Raw genomic sequence first — 7,500 nt, forward strand, 5'->3', positions numbered from 1 at the left:
CTCACACAACACTCTGACTATTTTCTTCCACTTCTCACACTACACTCTTGACTATTCTCCTCCACTTCTCACACAACACTCTGACTATTCTGTTCCACTTCTCACACTACACTCTGACTATTCTCCTCCACTTCTCACACTACACTCTTGACTATTCTCCTCCACTTCTCACACTACACTCTGACTATTCTCCTCCACTTCCGACACTACACTTTTGACTATTCTCCTCCACTTCTCACACTACACTCTGACTATTCTCCTACACTTCTCACACTACACTCTTGACTATTCTCCTCCACTTCTCACACTACACTCTTGACTATTCTCCTCCACTTCTCACACAACACTCTGACTATTCTGTTCCACTTCTCACACTACACTCTGACTATTCTCCTCCACTTCTCACACTACACTCTTGACTATTCTCCTCCACTTCTCACACTACACTCTGACTATTCTCCTCCACTTCTCACACTACACTCTTGACTATTCTCCTCCACTTCCGACACTACACTTTTGACTATTCTCCTCCACTTCTCACACAACACTGACTATTCTCCTCCACTTCTCACACAACACTCTGACTATTCTCCTCTACTTCTCACACAACACTCTGACTATTCTCTTCCACCTCTCATACTATCCCCCACAACAACATTCTCCTGCTGGTCCACTTTCTGGCATTATAAGCTCCGTCATTTATGTTCACTTGTGATAACAACTCCATGTCTTTGTAAGTCACTTGTTATGTTCGCTGTTATGAATAACGTTATGACGGGACGAATATACAATATTTGGTAAGGAAGCAGGTGGACCCGAGTGAGGAACCCGCATTATATATTCAAGGTCTCGACACACTCCATCCTTCCAAACACACACACACACACACACACACACACACACACACACACACACACACACACACACACACACATACACACACAGGAGCTGTGACTCGACTCCTGCAAACATAAATAGGTGACGAGTACACACACACACACACACACACACACACACACACACACACACACACACACACACACACACATACACACACACACACACACACACAGGAGCTGTGACTCGACTCCTGCTAACATAAATAGGTGAGGTGACAACGAGTACACACACACACACACACACACACACACACACACACACACACACACACACACAGGAGCTGTGACTCGACTCCAGCAAACAAAAATATGTGACAACGAGTACACACACACACACACACACACACACACACACACACACACACACACACACACACACACACAGGAGCTGTGACTCGACTCCTGCAAACATAAATAGGTGACGAGTACACACACACACACACACACACACACACACACACACACACACACACACACACATACATACACACACACACACACACACACACACAGGAGCTGTGACTCGACTCCAGCAACCACAAATAGGTGACAACGAGTACACACACACACACACACACACACACACACACACACACACACACACACACACACACACACACAGGAGCTGTGACTCGACTCCTGCAAACATAAATAGTGGACAACTCGTACACACACACACACACACACACACACACACACACACACAGGAGCTGTGACTCGACTCCTGCAAACATAAATAGGTGACAACGAGTACACACACACACACACACACACACACACACACACACACACACACACACACACACACACAGGAGCTGTGACTCGACTCCTGCAAACATAAATAGGTGACGAGTACACACACACACACACACACACACACACACACACACACACACACACACAGGAGCTGTGACTCGACTCCTGCAAACATAAATAGGTGACAACGAGTACACACACACACACACACACACACACCCACCCACACACACAGGAGCTGTGACTCGACTCCTGCAAACATAAATAGGTGACAACGAGTACACACACACACACACACACACACACACACACACACACACAGGAGCTGTGACTCGACTCCTGCAAACATAAATAGGTGACAACGAGTACACACACATACACACACACACACACACACACACACACACACACACACACACACACACACACATACTGATACCTTCTGTCTTACCTCAGAGAATTTCCCCTTCTATATGTTGCTGTCTTGCAACGTAACAGCTCCTGACGACGCAAAGATTGTGAAAGATCTAAAACTAAGAAATTCCACTATGTGGCTTGTTTTACACACACACACACACACACACACACACACACACACACACACACACATACATACATACATACATATATATATATATATATATATATATATATATATGAGAGAGACGGAAAGATCGCAGTCAACAGGACTCGATATAGCTACTGGGACTGTCAAGATTCCCAGACAGTGCTCTTATCCACTCAGCCACAAATGTCACATAAGCTAGGAAGTCTCTTTCACAGGCCATGTTTCTTCCCCAGCCCGGGTACATCAGTGAGCCTCAAGCATGGATTTGTTTCTGCGTGGTGCATTGATATATATATATATATATGTCGTGCCGAATATGTAAAACTGGTCAATTAGCAAGAACTCATTTAAAATTAAGTCCTTTCTAAAATTTTCTCTTATACGTTTAAAGATATATTTTTTTCATTAATGTTAATATAAAAATTGATAATTTTGCACTAAAGGAATCTTAGAAAACTTACCTAACCTTGTTATAACCAGAGTAATTTATTTTACCCTAACCCAGCTAAATATATTTTAGATTTGTTTACAATAATTTAATACTAAACAAACACAGTGAAATATATTTTTTTCGTTAGGTTCAGAATGATTTTTGCGAAATTATTCCATACACAAATTTTCACTTGTCCTATATAGCAAGATGAGCGTTGCTATTTAAGCCAAGATCGCAAGTTCTGCCTATTCGGCACGACATATATATATATATATATATATATATATATATATATATATATATATATATATATATATATATATACAAACACTGATCTCTGGCTGAAGGAGACTCGAACCTACGAACCTTGGAACAAGGTACGCAGTGCTTTACCAATCTACCCGCACTGGACCAATACCTTGGAGTCCAGCTTGCGCTGGACTCCAAGGTATTGGTCCAGTGTAGGCAGATCGGTAAAGCACTGCGTATCTTGTTCCAAGGTTCGTAGGTTCGAGTCTCCTTCAGCCAGAGATCAGTGTTTGTGTATATTTCGCCTGCTCTTGCGAATTCCTTGCATATATATATATATATATATATATATATATATATATATATATATATATATATATATATATATATATATGAAGAGGAGCCTCACAACAGCTGGATGCCCAGCAGTAAGGGAGCCACCCCAACTATGCAGATCTGATGGCAGCCAGAAGCGTCCAGATGGTATCACCCTTCAAGCCTGGACAGATGGGAAGCAGGTGGTGTGGGACTATACATGTGCATCTACCTTGGCTGATACCTATCTCCAATACACCAGGGAGGAAGGAGGGGCAGCTGCCAGCTTCAGGAGTCCCAAAAGTCTAGAAAATATGGAGAACTTGCCCATCATTATATGTTTGTTACCATAGGCTCAGAGACCCTTGGCTCATGGGGAAAGAGTGCATCTAAATTCCTTAAGGAGCTGGGAAAAAGACTCATCAGGGTAACTAGGGATCCCAGGGCAGCTAGTTTTCTGTTCCAGCGGCTCAGTGCGGCTGTTCAAAGGGGTAATGCCTGCTGTATTTTGGGCACACGCCCCAGCTCTGAGGAGCTGGATGAGATTTTCGCCTTATAATTGGTGATACACACGTAACAACATGTACCGTATGTGCCACCTTTATATCAATAGTGTATCTCTTGGATCTTCTGTACCATATTATGTAATAAAATATTCCTATTAGTAAAAAAAAAAAAAAAAAAAAAAATTATATATATATATATATATATATATATATATATATATATATATATATATATATATATATATATATATATATATATATTTATATATATTTTTTTTTTTTTTTTTTTTTTTTTCAACAAGTCGGCCGTCTCCCACCGAGGCAGGGTGACCCAAAAAAGAAAGAAAATCCCCAAAAAGAAAATACTTTCATCATCATTCAACACTTTCACCACACTCACACATTATCACTGTTTTTGTAGAGGTGCTCAGAATACAACAGTTTAGAAGTATATACATATAAAGATACACAACATATCCCTCCAAACTGCCAATACAAACAAACATTAATATAAACATTGCAATATCAGAATAAAAGCCAGAAACATGGAGAACAGTTCCAATTTTGAATCTTTACAAATATTTGAGACCAGTTCTTTAATAATTCAGAGCAAAATATGCAGTCTTAAAAAAATTATTAAATATAAACATTACAATATCAGAATATGACCCAGATCCACAGAGAACATTTCCAGTCTTCAATCTTGAATCCTTACAAATATTTGAGGTAACTATGTGATAAGAACATGAGAGGACAGAAGAATATCTAATATTACTCACTGAATCTACAAATAAAGTTTGACCAGACTGCACCATTTATAAGCATCAATGATAGCTTTTTATTTTTATTTTTTTTTTTTTTTTTTTTTTTTCAACAAGTCGGCCGTCTCCCACCGAGGCAGGGTGACCCAAAAAAGAAAGAAAATCCCCAAAAAGAAAATACTTTCATCATCATTCAACACTTTCACCACACTCGCACATTATCACTGTTTTTGCAGAGGTGCTCAGAATACAACAGTCTAGAAGCATAAACATATAAAGATACACAACATATCCCTCCAAACTGCCAATATCCCAAACCCCTCCTTTAAAGTGCAGGCATTGTACTTCCCATTTCCAGGACTCAAGTCCGACTATATGAAAATAACCGGTTTCCCTGAATCCCTTCACTAAATATTACCCTGCTCACACTCCAACAGATCGTCAGGTCCCAAGTACCATTCGTCTCCATTCACTCCTATCTAACACGCTCACGCACGCTTTCTGGAAGTCCAAGCCCCTTACCCACAAAACCTCCTTTACCCCCTCTCTCCAACCCTTTCGAGGACGACCCCTACCCCGCCTTCCTTCCCCTATAGATTTATATGCTTTCCATGTCATTCTACTGTGATCCATTCTCTCTAAATGACCAAACCACCTCAACAACCCCTCTTCTGCCCTCTGACTAATACTTTTATTAACTCCACACCTTCTCCTAATTTCCACACTCCGAATTTTCTGCATAATATTTACACCACACATTGCCCTTAAACAGGACATCTCCGCTGCCTCCAACCGTCTCCTCGCTGCTGCATTTACCACCCAAGCTTCACACCCATATAAGAGTGTTGGTACTACTATACTTTCATACATTCCCTTCTTTGCCTCCATAGATAACGTTTTTTGACTCCACATATACCTCAACGCACCACTCACCTTTTTTCCCTCATCAATTCTATGATTAACCTCATCCTTCATAAATCCATCCGCCGACACGTCAACTCCCAAGTATCTGAAAACATTCACTTCTTCCATACTCCTCCTCCCCAATTTGATATCCAATTTTTCTTTATCTAAATCATTTGACACCCTCATCACCTTACTCTTTTCTATGTTCACTTTCAACTTTCTACCTTTACACACATTCCCAAACTCATCCACTAACCTTTGCAATTTTTCTTTAGAATCTCCCATAAGCACAGTATCATCAGCAAAAAGTAACTGTGTCAATTCCCATTTTGAATTTGATTCCCCATAATTTAATCCCACCCCTCTCCCAAACACCCTAGCATTTACTTCCTTTACAACCCCATCTATAAATATATTAAACAACCATGGTGACATTACACATCCCTGTCTAAGACCTACTTTTACCGGGAAGTAGTCTCCCTCTCTTCTACACACCCTAACCTGAGCCTCACTATCCTCATAAAAACTCTTTACAGCATTTAATAACTTACCACCTATTCCATATACTTGCAACATCTGCCACATTGCTCCTCTATATATATATATATATATGCTTAACAATTCGCAAACAGGCGAAATTTACAAACATTGTCTCTACGTCCACAGCAGGACTCGAACCTGCTAACTCTGTATCAGAGTCCACAGTACTTTACCACGGAGCTAGACCCAAGATAAGTATGGGCGCTTAGCCGAAGCTAAGCGATGTTACCCCATACCCCCGGGCACCAAGCTCGTCATACAGAGTTAGCAGGTTCGAGTCCTGCTGTGGACGTAGAGACAATGTTTGTAAATTTCGCCTGTTTGCGGATTGTTAAGCATATATATATATATATATATATATATATATATATATATATATATATATATATATATATATATATATATATATATATAACACTGCACTAGCTAAGGAGTCGAACCCATTCTGTTTTGGCCCGCCACACCACCATATGTCCTTCGATGGTGGGTACAACATCTACCTTGGCTGGATGCACCATTGTTAAGGATTGTGTGGTCTAGTGGTCTAAAGCGTCATGTGTTTTCTCTCACCATGAGGCGGACCAAAATAGCATGGGTTCGACTCCTTGGCTAGTGTAGTGTTTTATAATATATATATATATATATATATATATATATATATATATATATATATATATATATATATATATATATATATATATATATATATATCTGGGTGAAAACGTATATACATTTACGTTAAAAACGCATAAGACTATATGTAAAAATCACGTACATCTCCTTGGCAACTAAAGGACTTCTACGAAAAAAAAGTGTACGTATCCACGTCCAAAACATAAAAAAAAACATTCACGGAAAAAAACGCACATGTTTTTTCATGTACGCACATATTCACATAGATATGTACATAACATCCATGCTGGTAACGCACAGGCAGCCGCCCAGGAAAACTCTCGTACAGATATAAACATTAACTGCTGGAACAGGGATAAAACATGTTAGTAAAAGAGAAACAAACACAGGAAAAAACCAGAAATACAGAGCTACAATAATCCAACTAAAATACCAGAAAGTTGATTACAATGGTGACTGTATGAGGGGATGGAAGGGAGAGGGAGTGGGGGAGGGAGAGGGGGAGGGAGAGAGAGAGGGAGAGGGGGAGGGAGAGGGGGAGGGGGAAGGAGAGGGAAGGGGGAGAGGGAGGGGGAGGCGGAGAGAAGGGGGAGAGTCGAGGGGGAGGCGGAGAGAAGGGGGAGAGTCGAGGGGGAGGGGGAGAGAAGGGGGAGAGTCGATGGGGAGGGGGAGAGAAGGGGGAGAGTCGAGGGGGAGGGGGAGAGTCGAGGGGGAGGGGGAGAGAAGGGGGAGAGTCGAGGGGGAGGGGGAGAGAAGGGGGAGATTCGAGGGGGAGGGGGATGGATAGGTGAAGGGGGAGGGGGATGGATAGGTGAAGGGAGAGGGGAAGAGGAGGAGAGGGAGCAGAGGGGAAGAGGAGGAGAGGGAGCAGAGGGAAAGAGGAGGAGAGGGAGCAGAGGGGAAGAGGAGGAGAGGGAGCAGAGGGGAAGAGGAG

The sequence above is a fragment of the Cherax quadricarinatus genome, chromosome 75, assembly GCF_038502225.1.
Source record: "Cherax quadricarinatus isolate ZL_2023a chromosome 75, ASM3850222v1, whole genome shotgun sequence".
Classification (NCBI taxonomy): Eukaryota; Metazoa; Arthropoda; class Malacostraca; order Decapoda; family Parastacidae; genus Cherax; species Cherax quadricarinatus.